This window comes from Onychomys torridus, chromosome X, assembly GCF_903995425.1.
Source record: "Onychomys torridus chromosome X, mOncTor1.1, whole genome shotgun sequence".
Classification (NCBI taxonomy): domain Eukaryota; kingdom Metazoa; phylum Chordata; class Mammalia; order Rodentia; family Cricetidae; genus Onychomys; species Onychomys torridus.
This window is the reverse complement of record NC_050466.1, coordinates 54,595,806-54,611,724: the sequence shown is the minus strand read 5'-3', so window position 1 is coordinate 54,611,724 and position 15,919 is coordinate 54,595,806. Positions and strand designations below refer to the sequence as shown.

Genomic DNA, 15,919 nt, shown 5'->3' with positions numbered 1-15,919 from the left:
GGGGATTGAACCCAGGGCTTTGCGCTTGCTAGACAAGGGCTCTACCACTGAGCTAAAATCCCCAACCGAAGGAAACTTATATTCTTTAGTATGGATGTTGTATTATCTTTCTCACACATTTGATCTTTCAATGCTGCTTTGTCCCCCGTATACTTTAATCTCAATCCCTAGGAGTCACATGGCAAAAGGAAAGAGCCAACTCAATTAAGCAGTCATTCCTTTATCTGCCACATGCACCCTGTGATATGTAGACACACAGACACATATTCAATTAAATAAATTCATTAAAATAAATAAGGAAAATATTGTTTTAAAAGTAGCAACAATTAATTTTGAGCCAACCTAGTAACCAACAATTTGTGTCAAGGTGATTTCAAGGTACGTGCAGTAGTATTCATTAATTAGTTTCAATGTCTCTTCTACTTATGCAAGTTTCTCAAAGTAAATCATATCATACATAAGGCAAAATAAAATGAAATGTGATCCCCTACAGTAAAGATTAGCAAGCTATGGCTTACTGTCTAAATCTCGGTCTCTACGTATTTTCATATGACTCCCAACCAAGAATGATTCTTTCATTTCCAAGTTTGAAAAGTTTCAAAAGAAGAAAAACTATTTTATGACAGGTGAAAGTAATATGAATTTCCAATGTTAGTGTCCATAAAGAGAGTGTTATGAGAACATAGCCACACCCATTGAGTTTTTATTATTGTCTCTGGCAGTTTTCATGGCCCAACAGCTCAGAGCTGGGTAATTGCAATGGGATTGCTAGGCTCATAAAGCCAAAACTAGGAACTATCTAAAAGTTTACAGAAAGTTTAACTACCTTTACACTTGGAGGGTTAACTTGGATTTTTCTAGACTAAGATAACTCTGGTAAGTGATCATCTTAGCATCAAAGCATTCCATGAAGAAAATGTTTACAGTTTATTGCATAAATCCATAGGAAAATGTCAATGCCTGAATCAATACCAGGAGTCTTAGATTATTCATATATTCTGTCCTTCTGGAGGAATCATCAAACCCATAAACTCAGTTCATGGTTGTCTACTTACAGAGAACAAAAGAGTGTGTGTTTCTCATGAAGAGCACAAGAAAGAATGAGATCTCATGGAAAGACAGAATCAGCTCAAGTTTAAGTCATCACTCTAGCATTTGCCAGCTATATAACCTGGGCAAGTCACTCACCTTTCTAGGCTTTATAACAATCAAGATAAATATGCCTACTCCCATGGATTTTCAGAGGACACAATGAACCTGTCCATCAAGGATCTGGAATGTTGGACTAGGCAAATTCTCTTTACAAGCTGTTCCAAGACAGGAAATACTTTCATTGCTCTGATTTTGTGTCTTTTTTTTCACTGTACTGACCATCCCTCAGTCTGACTTTGAAATCTGCAAGGGAGAGAATTGGGCTCCTTTTATAAACATCTACCTCCATCTTCGCAGTTTCTCTGTAAGCATCTGTGGAGTGACAAAAAAAAAAAAAAAATCAAGTCCTTCTCCCTGCTGCCCAGATTTCTCTGTCAAGAGACCTAAGTGGAGGCTCTGACACAATGGAATATAAATCAAATCTATTTTTCAATTATGGGATGAAATGTGTCTGCAGTGCTGGGGGAAACCTTTAGATAGATGTGATCCTAGTAGGTTCAATACTAGTCTCCAGTAACAGGTCAATTGATGTTTGAAAATGTTTCTGGCCCTTCAGGTTATAAAGACAAACTTCTTAAGGAAATCATAGTGTCAGACAGGAAACATGAAAAGAAACTTACTTGCCTGTTCAGCATTGCTGAACATTCAAAGAGTTCAGACCCATAATTAACTATACACATTGATTCAGTGGGGACTTGGGTGTGATTGCCATGCCACGTCTTTCAGGATGTGCCCAACTGACAGCCAGGAGAACTAAATTCAGTGCTGTACTATTCTAGGAAAGTACACAAAAAATCCAGACTTAGGAGTTTTCTCCAATCTGGCTAGACAGAGCAGGACTAAAAGAAGCAATACATCCCTGAATGTTACTGAGATCCTTCTTAGTGATGCTCAGAGAGGAAGATTTTTAGCATTACTGAAAGAGAGGGAAACATAGACAGATAAAGAAAAAACAAGCTGAATGATTCTTTTTTGTTGTTCATCAGGTCAAATGTTTTGTTTTGTTTTGTTTTTTAATTTGTAAATTTGTTTAAATGCCATGATTTAAACCACTTAGTTTCTTTGTTGCTAATCTTTTTTTCAGCTACATAAAAAGTATAATAACCTATCACTCAGTAGAATGTAAGCATATGTATGTAATGAGCCAATATGGACTTTCTCCCTCTGTGTAATTCATAGTTGCCTAGAGGAAAAGATGGTCCTCTTCCATCACCCAATCCAAACTGTCCCCCAGCAATGTTTTGATGATGGCTTCTGCATGGCTGAATCCACTGTGGATGCAGTATTTCAGCCTACCAACCCTTTCTTCACTTAGGCAGACTAAACTGCCCTGCTCTTAGCAAAGTTTCTAATACACTGAATTTTCTAGAGGTCTCATGCTAAGGATAGTTTTGAAGCATGAAGTTTCTAAGACCACCTCTAAAGATGCCCCACATTAATGCTGAGATGATGGGTGATGGCCCTGAGGATACTGAGATTTCACCCCAATATTTGAATTATGCTGTACAGAACAGTTTATCTTAATAGACAGATCATCTAGATAGGTGTGACATTTATCTCGTGAACCTTAAAAACAGGGGACAATTCTTTACCTGGGACAGAAGTCAGAGAGATTGGAACTATAAAAAATGTTTAAGCACCACATTTGGCTTTGAGGATGGACAGAGTCACATCAAGAATAGAAGAGCACCATGCAATTGCTGAGTAATCCTCCTGTGACAGAAGCATGTAAATGGAGACCTCAGTCCTACAAACACAAAGAGCCAAAGTCAACCAATGACTAGAATAACCTTAGAAGTGGATCCTTTCCCAGGGACTGTAGATAAGATTCTGGGCTTACCAGTGTTTTCATTTCGGCTCTGTGAGTCCCTGAGCATAGAGATGGTTGACTAGTTGAGTCTATCTTATCTTCAAACCTACATCCCCATGAGGTAATAAAACATATTTTCATTTACTAGCTTTTCATTATTTGTTATACAGCAACAGAAAATCAGTAAATCATTCATTCATTGCTGTCTTTCCTTTGAAATCCCCAGAACTGATTTTTTTAAATGACTGTTCTAAGCTAATGTCTCTTTCATTTCTAAATAGAAAGTAATTCCATCCCTCTTTCACCACTTTGATTTGAGGGAACATTTCATTTTCTATTTCAACTCACTGTCAGTTAGACTGCTTGATATGAATATTTTTAAATGAACTACATTAAAATTTGTAATAAGGTCTGATTGGTAATGTGAGGAACTTCAGTGTCACAGAAGCAATACTTTTGGGCAATTGGAGCTCTGGATCTCTAGATTCATATATTATTCCAGTTGAGAAGAATGTAATGTATTCATAAATCTGAAATATAGTAACACAAGACACATCTGGTTACTATTCCAACATGTAAAGAATTTAGGAGTCAAATGATTTCTGCTATCTCAACAAGATAAAAGAAGACCAAACAGAAAACCAATGTCTTGTCTTAAATCCATGAGAGATTTGGGGTCACGGGTCTAACTCTAACCTCTAAAACCAGAGAGGCAGGACTATCCCAAGAATATAGATTACTTTCCCAGAAGCAGAAGCTATTGCTAGTAGGAACATTTAAATGATAACTTCAATGAATTGCTGTTGGCTGGTTGTGCTATAGCTTGAAAGACTCAAAACTGCAGGGAGCCTAGAACAAATAGGTATAATACTTTTACAGGCTATCACTCTAAAATTTCCACCAAAGTTTTATGGTGAAGAACAAAGGTAGTGTTTGGCCAGGTCAGGGCGAAAGTAATCGATGTGAAATACAAACTAATTCTTATAAATAAGCCCAGAGCATCCACCGAAACAAGCCTCAGCAACAAGGGACAAAAGGATGCCTTATTTGACTTAGGAAAAGGAAAGTCACCTATTTCTATCTGGATTTTAGACTTTCTGGCTCACCTAGAGGGGAAAATATAAACCAAGAAACACTCATGATGGCTCACAGTTCAGGGTCACAGGCACAATCGTAATCATAGGATTACAGAATGCTTCCCCACCACCTAACTGTATCCCTGCTTCATGAAGGTGGATTACAAATAAAATAACTTCAAAGCTCAAACTCTAAGAAAGAGTTTTTAGGGAAACATAGAGACCATAATAATGAACAGCAAGGGTACTTCAGGAAATTGAAGGCTCTAACATTTCAACTTGTAACAAACAGCAATGGCATCCTAACTCTTAGCCAGATCATCATACAGCCTCATAATAAAAGCTTGTCTGCTTCAGTTCCTAGAACACAATACATCATGTCCAGCTTCAAAAAAATTCTTGGCATTCCAAAGGCAAGAGAAATCTCACAATCTCAAAGACAAATGAAGCATTAGGACTGGACTCTAATGTGATGGGGAAATAAAATAGCGTGATTGGTATACAAAGGTTCTAAAGAGCAAAATGGACAAGAAATTGCCCAGAATTTAGAGAATTAAAATACTTCACATTTATCATCTCATAGGTTTTATGAATCCTGAGTCAGGGCATATCTTAACTGTGTCCACAGCTAAGGGTCTAGACATGTTCCATGGAACCTAGGATCTCATCTGGAGTGCCAGCTGGTAAAGAATGTCTTTCCGAGCTTTCTCATGATGTGGTTGGCTTTTGGATACAGGACTCTGTTTGCTCACTGGATGTTGGGGGACACCCTCTATTCCTTGCCATGGGGACCTCTCTAACATGCCAGTTTACTTCATCTAAGCCAGCTAGACAGAGAGTTATCTAAGCAAGACTGTGCCATAATATCCTTTTGATAAAACGTGGAAATGACTTCTCAAAGTAGCCATATTCTGTTAGCTAAAAACAAGTCACTTAAAGAGTGTGAATTATAATTGTAACTACCAGGGAAACAAGGACCATTAGAGCCATCTTAGAGATGCTTCCTATTATGCTTGTGGTCATTTAAAGGGCAATATAGCAATATAATCCAAAAGGCAGAGGCAGGCAGATCTCTATGAGTTTGAGGCCAGCCTGGTCTACAAAGTGAGTTTCAGGACAGCCAAGGCTGTTACAGAGAGAAACCCTGTCAGCCAAGGCTGTTGCTACACAGAGACACCCTGTCTCAGAAAAAGAGAGAAGGGGAGAGGGAGGTGGTAAGGAAAGAAGAAAAAGAGAGAGAAAGAAAGGAGAGAGAGAGAGAGAGAGAGAGAGAGAGAGAGAGAGAGAGAGAGAGGCAGTCAATATAATTAGGTAAGCTCTGTGCCTGGTTAATCAAATAGTCTGAGAAAGCAAAATTATTTTTCTTTTTCTTTCCTTTCTCCTCCATCTCATCTCCTTACAAATGTAAAGGAAGATCCTGATAAGCTTGGGGAAGTTTAAAATGTCCAACAGCCTAAAGCTTGCTAGAGATCCCAAAACCAAAAGTCATCTTCATCTTTCTGAGTTAAAGATTAAAGCAAAGAGAAATTAAGTTAATAATAGAATCAAAGTTAAGTGAGAATAAGTGGTGAGTTGCTTTTGTAAAGTTGGATACTTGAACCAGTGACATTTCAAGAATTCAGATGAGAAATTTCAGGGGATATAGAGCAAAATAGGGGAGGGGAGGGCAGTTTCAAGAGTGCCAGGAAAAGCTGCCAGACCCTTAGGCAAAATCCAAAATAATGAAGTAGCATGCCTGCTTTTGAAAGGCTTGTTCTTTGGACAAGGCAAACTAGACTGGAGATGCTTGAATGCAAGAAGACAAGTATTACAGCAAAAATATGAACCTGGTGGAAAACCATGCAAAGAGAAGAATCATGCAGAGACATCATTGGGATGAACAGCCTCAGAGTAACTGCTATAAGGACTACCAAAATCTTTCCATGCTACAGCCATGGTTTGAAAGTTCTGATCAGCAAATCCCAACTGCCAGTGCAAATCCTGCCATGCCCACTCACTCTAAGCATTTGATAACAACACACACTCCTGTTTCTGAACAGTGTGAGAGTACATACAGCATGCTACTGTACTTGAAGGCACTTTCAACCCTCTCCACTATGTGATACCTGCCCTCTGTTCATTAAAAGAGTTGGTAGAATAAAGAACAGGTGATGAACAAAGTCTACAGAAAGAAGGAAGTAAGAGTGCCTGGGCTGCACTGGGGAGATTTTAAAGGAGAAATATGGAATTTTACATAAGTGCTTGACTTATGAGGAACACATAGGGATGACACTCATTATCCTACTGTTGCTAACTCATGATTCCCTTACTGTCTTGGTGTCTACCAAAGAGTAGTGTGATTTCAAGTCAGGGCATATAAAAGGCTACCCAACTATTGCTGTATATAATTTCTATGATTCTAGTCTCTGTGTCCCCTCAAATTAGGGTTCTCAACCTGTGGATCGGAACTACATGGACAAACCTCTATCTTCAAAAATGTTTGCATTGCGATTCATAACAGTAGCAAAATTACAGTTATGAAGTAGCAATGGAAATAATTTTATGTTTGAGAGGAGGGTCATTACAACATGACCCATTAGGATGGTTGAGAACAGTTGTCTCAAAATAATCCATCTAGCAACTCACCTAGCTAAGGAACAAAGGAACAACATCACTTATGCCATTTCAAGGCTGTATTCAAACAGATGTAGATATGTGCACAAAATTCAGTGTTCCATCCCTACCATTGAAAACATAGAGAGTTTGGGAAAGTTTCAAGGCCTGTTTCAGTTCCTTGCTGGCCATATAAATCCAGGAAATCACTTAAACTCTGAGTGAAATGAGGATTGTTTCACCTCTCTCCATGGTAAGGTGAGTGGAGGGCTGAATGAAGTCATGCACACAGTAGTACATCCTCATCACCGAGCATCTGTCTAGTAGCGTTAGTCAGTTGACACATTACACATTGAGAGCTGAAGTTGTGCTGGAGATCACAGGTAGATTGCAAAAAAATCTGTAAGCCATTTGCAATAGCATAACTAGGCAAGCCACAAAGAAGTACTCAACTGGACAGGCTTAACTTATCAGGCCCGACTCTAAACACAAATCCTACTATATGTCTTCATAGTCCTTCAACACACTTTTGAAGTTATTTTACATCTGCAAACAGAGGACAAACATGGTCAATACCTGGCTCTCTAGTACGCTAATTGTGTCGTAGTTCAGAATGATTAATTTACTTTAAATTGCCTTTAATTTAGCAATCAAATTTTTGCAAAGAAGAAATATTGATAGGTTCATTTTCATCTCATAAGGAGAGAATACAATGACATACTGTATTCAAGTGGATTTCAAGCCATTGATTTTCCTGACTTAATAACTATAAGATGCCTGTCTCTTATGAAGAGTTATTTTAGAAATTCCAAGTTTATTTGGAAGCATTTAGTCACTATCTCTGGAACTGAATCTGTAATGTCAACTTGTCCCTAAATACCTATTGAAGAATAGCTCTAAAGCCCCCTTACAGAACTTGAATGAATTCTGGGACTTTCCACCTACCTTCCCTTCCCTTCCATATTTGGGGTGAACAATGCCATCCTAAGAGAAGAATAAGAAATCCACACCTACCATTGTGAATTAGCCACATTTTCACCAGCAAATCACCCTGAACATGGTCTCATTTGAGTGTTCTTTATTGGAAAGGCAGTATTAAGTAGATCTCAAAGTGATTACCTGAGTAATAAAATGAAACTACAATTTGTATTAAGATAGAATATGTCAATTTTTTTCACTAAGGTCCTAAAACAATTTTGCAGGTAGCTCCACACAGGTAATTAACTCATCAGAATAACAATCATAAAAAATAATACTAATGGACTCTAAAAATACTTTAAAAATTATATCATTCATGCCGAATGGTTACCTGGTATAAAATAATCGCAAACCTTCCAAATTGTATTAGTTAGTTTTCTCATTGCTGTGATAATATGCAAAAGAGAAAACAAGTTTTTAGCCTATATTTCAGAGGCTCATGGCTTAAGATGGTATACTCCATCGTGGCTAGGAAGGCAGAGTTCATGGCAGTGGCAGCTTGCAGCAGCTGCTTAATTACATCAGAGCACAACATGAAACTGCAGAAGCAGAGAGCAAACAGGAAGCAAGGCAAGGCCAAAAAGCTTAAAACCCACCCATTGTAACCTGCTTCCTCTATTGAGGCTACTCTTAGTCATGTTTCTGTCTCTGTCTTAAAGGCAGTAACTAAAAGCAACTAGAGAAGGAAAGGATTTATTTGGTTTATATATTCCAGGTCACTATCCATTGAGGGAAGTCAGGGCAGGAACCAAGAGACGAGAACTGAATCAGAAGCCAATAAGGAATGCTGCTTACTGGCTTCGTCTCCATGGCTTTAGCTTGCTTTCTTATACAACACCATGCTAGCTACTTAGAGGCAGCACAATCCCCAAGTAGGCTGGGCCCTCTCACATCAGTCATTGACAAAATGCCCAACAGATTTGTGTATCAGGCTTTTCAGGGACCACCAGTCCCCAAATCATGACATGAAGACTTTATGAATTATGAATGCTCGACCTTGTCTTATGTTTGTCCCACTAGCTCTTATAACTTAATCTAACCTGTTTCTCTTCATCTATGTTTTGCCTCAGGGCTTTTTACCTTTCTTTTATCCTGTATATCCTACTTTTACTGCTTTCTCTGTATCTGGCTGGCTGGTGGCTGCTTGCCTGGCTGGCTCAGGGCATCTCCCTCTCTTCCTCATTATCTTCTTCCTCCAGCCTAGACTCTTCCTCCTACTTCTTCTTCTCTACTGCCTAGTTATTGTCTGGTCTGCTTTTTGTTAGACCAATCAAGTGCCATAGGCAGGCAAGGTAAAACAATAACACATCTTTACATCATTAAACAAATGCAACATAAACAAATGTAACACATTTTTGCCTAGTTAAAGTAATATTCCACAACAAATTTTCCTACAGGCAATCTGCTGGAGGCATTTTCTAAGATGAGGTTACTCTTACCAAATAATTCTGTATTTGTGTCCTATTGACTCACTTCCCCCACCCCTAAAACCCTTTAAAAAAAAACCAGGAGAAGGAAAATGCTGTATTTCTTAAATGTTCTGCTACCTCCCCAAGCAACATTACCAACAGGGATCAAATGTCCAAACTCAGGAGCCTGTGGCAGACTTTTCACATACAAACCATAACAAAAAGTTTAGGGTGTAACTCAATAGTAGAGTCCTTGCCTAACATACCCGAGGTTCTGGGTTCAATCTCTAACAAAAACACACACTGCTCTGACTGTCTGTGTGTCTGTCTGTATGTCTTTCTCTCTCTCTCCCGTGTGTGTGTGTGTGTGTGTGTGTGTGTGTGTGTGTGTGTGTATGTGTGTATGTGTGTGTGTCTATTTCTCTGTCTCTCTCTCTGTTTCTCTCTCTCTGTGTGATACAAGAAAATTATAAAAGCAAACAAAATCAAATGACACTGTGATACTGTGACTATGTCATAGAAGTGTATTCCACTGGCCAACTTCCTGTATGATGTCAAATAGCCCATATTACTATGGACAGCTTTTAAAATGTACTTCTTCAATTAGAATAAATTATGCCTGGGTAAATAGTAAAGTTTATGAAACTCCTGAAAAAAAGCTTTTTCTAAATCCATGTCAGCTTTACAAGGGGAGGCCCAGGGAGATTTATGGTAGAGTTCTTGTTCATTCTTTCTTCCCACCTAGTGCCTCTTGGTGAACAAACGTTTAGCCTCGTTCCTTTTTGGGAAAACAGTGTACAGAGATTTTGTTGATGGCCTTTCCTGAGTAGAAGCAGATAAGACATTTTATGGTAGTGAGATTTAGACTTGGAGGATTTACTCTTGGATTGTAACCAAGGTAAGAGAATGAGGCAGTTCTCCAACATGTGTTCTTTAGGTTGGCTTTATAGATTGCTTGCTGATTAATGGACTTTGTGGAGTTGTAAACTCTCATAGGGCTGATACCAAGGCTAGTTCTGCTCTTTCTAGTGTAGTTCTAAGTACGCTGTCATTAAGGTCAGTTGTTTTCGCAAAAGACAGAGACAAATGACTTGGTTTTTTTTTCCCATTGGTTTCAAACTAAAACCAGCTCTCCACTTTCTTTCTTAAAAAGAATTCTTCATACAAATATGATCTTCAAATGTCTGATTTGAAACTAGTTTTAAAGTTGTTCTACCCATTCAGTAAAAAATGTTCATGTCAGAAGAGGTTACTTATGAACCTCTGGTTGTTGTTGTTGTTTTATTTTAAAGGGTGTAATCTTGGCGTACAGTAGTTAATGAGTGAATCAAATTGTGCAATGAATTTCAAGGACTCTTCCTATAAGAGCAATTATATCCTCATGAGATTTCAATACAATAATAAGCAATAACCACAACTCACACACAAAATGTCCTGAACAGTGGTTTCAACCTAGGGTAGTTTTGCCTTATGATGGTCATTTAGCAATATCTGGAAACAGTTTTGGTTGTTCAAGCCTTGTATACTGCTGGAATCTCATAAACAGAGGCCAGAGAAGATACTGAACATCCTACCATGCACAGGTTAGCTTTCATAATAAAGATTTGTCTGGTACAAAATGTCAATAGTTCTAAGGTTAGAAATCCCAACCTAGAATCATGGCTGAGCCTGGAGAAAGTACCCATGATGAGGTGAGGAGGAGAGAGAGGGGTGTGTGTCCCTTGGCTCAGCTTGAGTGTGAATTGAGAGAAGGTCAAGGGCTTGACATTTTTCACTTTTGAGTGTCTTAATGGAGCTATTATATTTCAAAGATCAAAAGGAGGGAATCTAGGTAAATGCTGAATTTATAATGAAGTCATGTCTTTTCTTGCTTCTTGATTTGCTTCCAAAGAAAAAAGAAAGGAAATCACCCACAGGCTGAAGTTACCACTTTTTAGTGCCTGAGTAAATTAAACAAGAATGGGTATTACTACGGGGAGATGGTGATATCTATGTCTTAATTATAGATTTAGCCAAATGCAGTGCTCTCTGGGCAGCAAGTGGGTTGCTCTGAGGTGTTGGAACCAACTGACATCTTAATCTGTGATTTATAGGGTGTGTCACCTCAGCCACTCAGTTTAAGTTCCTTAGCTCTGTACTTGCTGGCCTGTTTCTATGTGACAGTTGCTCTTGGGTTGGGAGCAGCTGCTTTCTCTTAAATGCCTGTGCCTATGTTTGCTACATTTCTATGACAATGTGTTCACACCAATATAATTATGACTGCATTAGCACTTGCCCTGTAAAGCACATGATTCAGGGGTTTATGAGGAGGTAATAAAAACTCACTTCAGGCTTAAACTTGTCTCTGGGTGGGGGCAGTTGTAAATGGTCATTGTTGGTTAGGGCCTTCTGAAGTTTGTGGTCATTAGTCCTATTTATGGGTTATTTCTCTGCAGAGCCAAAACTATGTGCTGTGGGATTTAGAGCTTTAATCATTTAGCAAAACACAGAACCTTTGCCAAGTTTCATTGGCATTTATTAATTCTTTCAACAAATATTTGAGTGCCTAAAATGGGCCAAGGGCAGGTAAACAACCCTGAGTTCATGTTCTCATAGAGTTTGTATTCTACACAGGGAAAGGAAGCAAGAAGTGGGGAGGGAGAGAGGCCAAGGAGCAAAGGGAAGAGAAAGAAAAGAGGAGAAGAAAGGAAAGACAGGGACAAGGAGGGAGGATATGGGGGAGAAGAAAAGGGGAGAGGAGGAAGAAGGAGAAAGAGAGAAAGAAAGAAGGGATGAAGGGAAGAGGGTGAAGACAGAAATGTCACATGCTAAGAGCTTTACCAAGTATTTCAATAGAGTCTAGTTTAGAACAGTAGACAAAGACAGTGTCTTTAGGAGCTTATGGGAAGACAGTCTTTTCTGCCCAAGGCATTTCTGGCAGAGGCATCAATTGGCATAAGCCTCCTAGGCCGGGTGGGTAGGCAGGCCCATGGGCTGGGGCAGGAAGGGCAAGGGCAGGATGTGGCAGATGTGATAGGGAGTGGAACCAGGGCAACCAAGCCCTTCTAAACTAGGATTTGAGGCTTGGCCTTTAAAACAGGGGAGGAACGTGGGATGACCAGAATTTGAAATAGATCCTTTTGACAGTTTTGGTTTGTAGAGGGAGCAGGGAGCCTAGTTGGGAAATCCAGATGGTGACATTGTGAACTTGTTTGCAAGGCTGCCTATACAAATGAGTGAGCAATGTCCAGAGAGTGAGATCCAGGCTGACACTATTCTCTTGCTGGAGTAAACTCCTGCAGGAGATCTATTAAATTAGGAAGAATAGAGGAAAAAAATAAAGCCTTTTTTAGTCGAATTGTTCACCTGTAAAATGGGCTTTATAATACATGATTTTGCAGAATTGTCCTCAATTGACAATATATGAAAAGCTCTTAGGCCCAGGTGTATCAGCTGTTAACTCATATAAACACATCAACTACCACACATACATGGGAAGGCAAGGAATTTTCTTTTTAATTTTTTTGGTTTTACTTACCTATTCTTTGAGACATTCATACATGTATTTAATGTGTGTTAATCATATCCAATTGCTCTCAAGACACAATTGAGAATTTTTTGTCCTTGAGTTGAGTAACAGGGGACCACCCCAAGGGCTGAAATAGTTGTTTCTCTGTTCTTTGGTTTTGATGTCTTCTTTTCCTTCTCATTTCTGCTGAACTGTTTTCTTTTGCCTCCGATTGCCATCCAGAAAGATGGCACCCATCTGAACATGTGCGTTGCAGTGGTTTTTAGAATCCTGAAAGAGTTCTGCATTCTTTACAAGCTAATAAAAACAATGAGAGAGAGAGAGAGAGAGAGAGAGAGAGAGAGAGAGAGAGAGAGAGAGATGGAGCGAGGAGAGGAGAGAGAGTCCTGCAGCCATCACTAATGCCTAATTAAAACATTCTCATCACTCTAAAGTGAAATCCTGTACCCATTAGCAGGTCCTCCCCACTTCCCCTTCTCTGCAGCCTGTGGCAACCACTAATCTGCTTCCTGTCTCTCTGTATTGGCTTCTTCTGGACTTTTTCTATCAGTGGAATCATAAACTATTTGTCATTTCCTGCCCTGCTTCCTTCACTAGGCCTAATGTTTTCAAGGCTCATCCCTACTACAATTAGTCTTCTATTGCTGATATATATATATATATATATATATATATATATATTTCATGGAATTTTTTTTGCACTGTAGTTATAGCAGATGGCAAACTATACAAGCAAATTTTTTTAAATCAAAATGAAGACTATGATACAAGGTAAGAAAAACCTGGCCTAACCTGAAGAAAAGTGGATAATATGAACTCTGGCTGGAATTTGTTGATGATTGCTCTTAGCTCAGAATGTATCCTAAATATAGTATTCTCTTTCTGGTACAATTTTGGTGCTACCACAGTTGTTCTATTTTCACTCCCTCTTTTAAAACTGTCTTTTTGGTTTTAGTCCACCCTCCACCCTACTCCGCACAGGTTCTTTTTCTGTAGTCTGCAACAAACCTGGCGAACTGCAGCCCATAGGACAAATCTGGCTTGAAGCATACTTTTGTAATCAAAGTTTTATTGGGCCATGGCCACACCCATTCATTTACATATTATCTGTGGCTGTTTTCACTTACCATAATAATGTTGAGTTGTGGCAAGGGAAATCATATGGTTCATAAAACCTAAGTTATTAATTATCTGTCTGGGTATGTCCCAAAAGATTACTGACCCCGGTCTAATGAGTGAGTGAAGACAGGATCCCAGAGTTTATTTGGTTCTAATCAGAATGATTTGTAGCTTATTGTGACTTCTCTGAGCTGGAGCAACTCATTCACAAAACAATGAAAATAATAAAATTATTTGTAGAAATAATTTTCCCTTTATATGAGGGTAAAAATATATTATTTCAATGAAAAGTGATGCTAGATTATTTCTTAATATTCCAGGACTGTTGGTGAGTGTAACTGCTACCTTGTGGATAATAAATGCCAAGTTACAACTATATATACTCATATATGCCACCCAGGGCTGCACACAAACATATCAGACTTGACAGTGGGTATGTTATTTATGCCTTCTTGAACTCGGGGATTTTTAGGTTCCCAGAAACTCCAATTAAAAGCTTTAGAAACTGTCCGCTTGATCTACTGTTATGATCTGGGCTCACACATTTAGAGCCTTATAATAAAAGCCAGGCGATTTTCATGTCCTCTTCACTTGCCAATGCCAATGGTACCATTTTATCTGGGCTGAGGCATCACCTCAAAGCAACCTATTTGACTTATATGTTTCTTCCTTCCCTTCATACCTGAAGAGTTAATGGGGGAAAACAAAAAGATTATGGTTATACCATCTTGTTTTCTGAACAAAACTGAAATATAATCTTTTTTCCAAATGTGTTCTTTATAAAGCTCATCCCTTAATAGCACTTGTCTTCTTGACCCAGTTGTACCCGTGGCTCATGTTTCTCATGGGCCCCGTTCTCTTTATGCCTCTATCTTATCCACTAGTCTATGAGCCTTCAAATGAAAATAGCTCTTTTCAGTGCTCAGTAGAGTACAGTATGAATGAGGTACTGAACAAAGGTCAGTTGAATCATACACACATCTTTTAAACCTTCAAGCATTCTCCTTCATGTGTGTTGTATGTTTCATCTATAAATTCTTCACAAATTAGCCTTTCTTACTTGTTTTTAATACTGAGTCTTTCTATGTTATCCAGGCTGGTGTGGAACTCACAATGTAGCCCAGTCTGACCTCAAACTTTTTGTATTCCTGCCTCAGCTCCCAGAGTGCTGGAACTCCGGGTATGAGCCACTGTGCCTGGTTAACACTAGTTTGTTGTTGCTATTGTTGTTTGGTTTGAGTTTTTTGCCTTGTCTTTGGCTTTTCTTTTTCTTTTTCCCTTCCCTCTCACTCTCCCAAAGGGAGAGAAGATTGATCCTCAATGTCAAGAGGCAGCTGCAGGAAAGCAGCCCCTAGAGCTGGCTTCACGCTCAGGAGGGAACATAGCTTTTCTCCTCATGGTCTTGGGGCTCTACTCAGTCAGAGTAACTTCTCTAGTACAGAACTATAGAAATGATCCCTGAAAGGAGAGTCAGAACATTGTTTTTTTTTTAATGATGATTTATTTCATGAACTGCTCTGAAGTGTTTTTTTCTGCAATGTTGATTATTTTCTACCCTTTAATCCATGAATTTAATTGTCATTAGCAAATCAACTGTAGGTCCTGTGGAAGATATAAGATGCTTTCAGGTAGAGTGACAAGTATTAAAGTATCAAAATATGAATATTCATATATACATGTACTAAACATGATAAGATTTCAAAGAAAAATGATTAGGTGTTGTGGAGGAAATAACATGAAGGGCACATGATATTGACTAGAGAGTATGAATGTCAGAGAGCTGACTGGAAACAGAATTCATTCACATGGTACAAACAAAAATGTGTTGATGAAGGAGCTGTTTCTAGAGATGAGAGAGAACCAAGGGAACACAGAAAATATGCTGATTTCCTTGTGTGGTGGAGGGGGAGGGGGAGAGAATGTGACATTTAGTGAAAACTGATACTACTGGAAAGAGGTTGTACCCAGAATGGCACTCAGGTAGGAAAGGGAGTGAAAACCCTTGCAGCTCTTCCTGAGACTTTCCAGTGGCTGAACCCATCATAGAGCCAGACAGAAGGAGGGATAGAGTCTCAGGGAGAGATGCATAGGATTCAGGGGTACAGAGCAAGATATAGGGCTAGACAATGGCTAATGGAATTAGATTGTGGAAAGAAGTGAAAAGTCAGGGACAGCCTTTCCTGGGTGTGCTGTTGAAGTGATGAGATGACCCATAAAGGTTCAGAGGTCAAGAGAGGAGCTTTCCAGTTAGAGGGAGTGAACTATGTGAAGTCTT

At 39.0% G+C, this 15,919-nt stretch overlaps 1 non-coding gene across 1 annotated transcript; it reads right to left on the bottom strand.

Moving 5' to 3' along the window:
• Window positions 1-14,902: 14,902 nt before the first annotated feature.
• Window positions 14,903-15,118, bottom strand: LOC118574949. The gene has a single exon (XR_004943815.1). It is a non-coding gene; the product is annotated as a small nucleolar RNA U3 (small nucleolar RNA).
• Window positions 15,119-15,919: the final 801 nt, after the last annotated feature.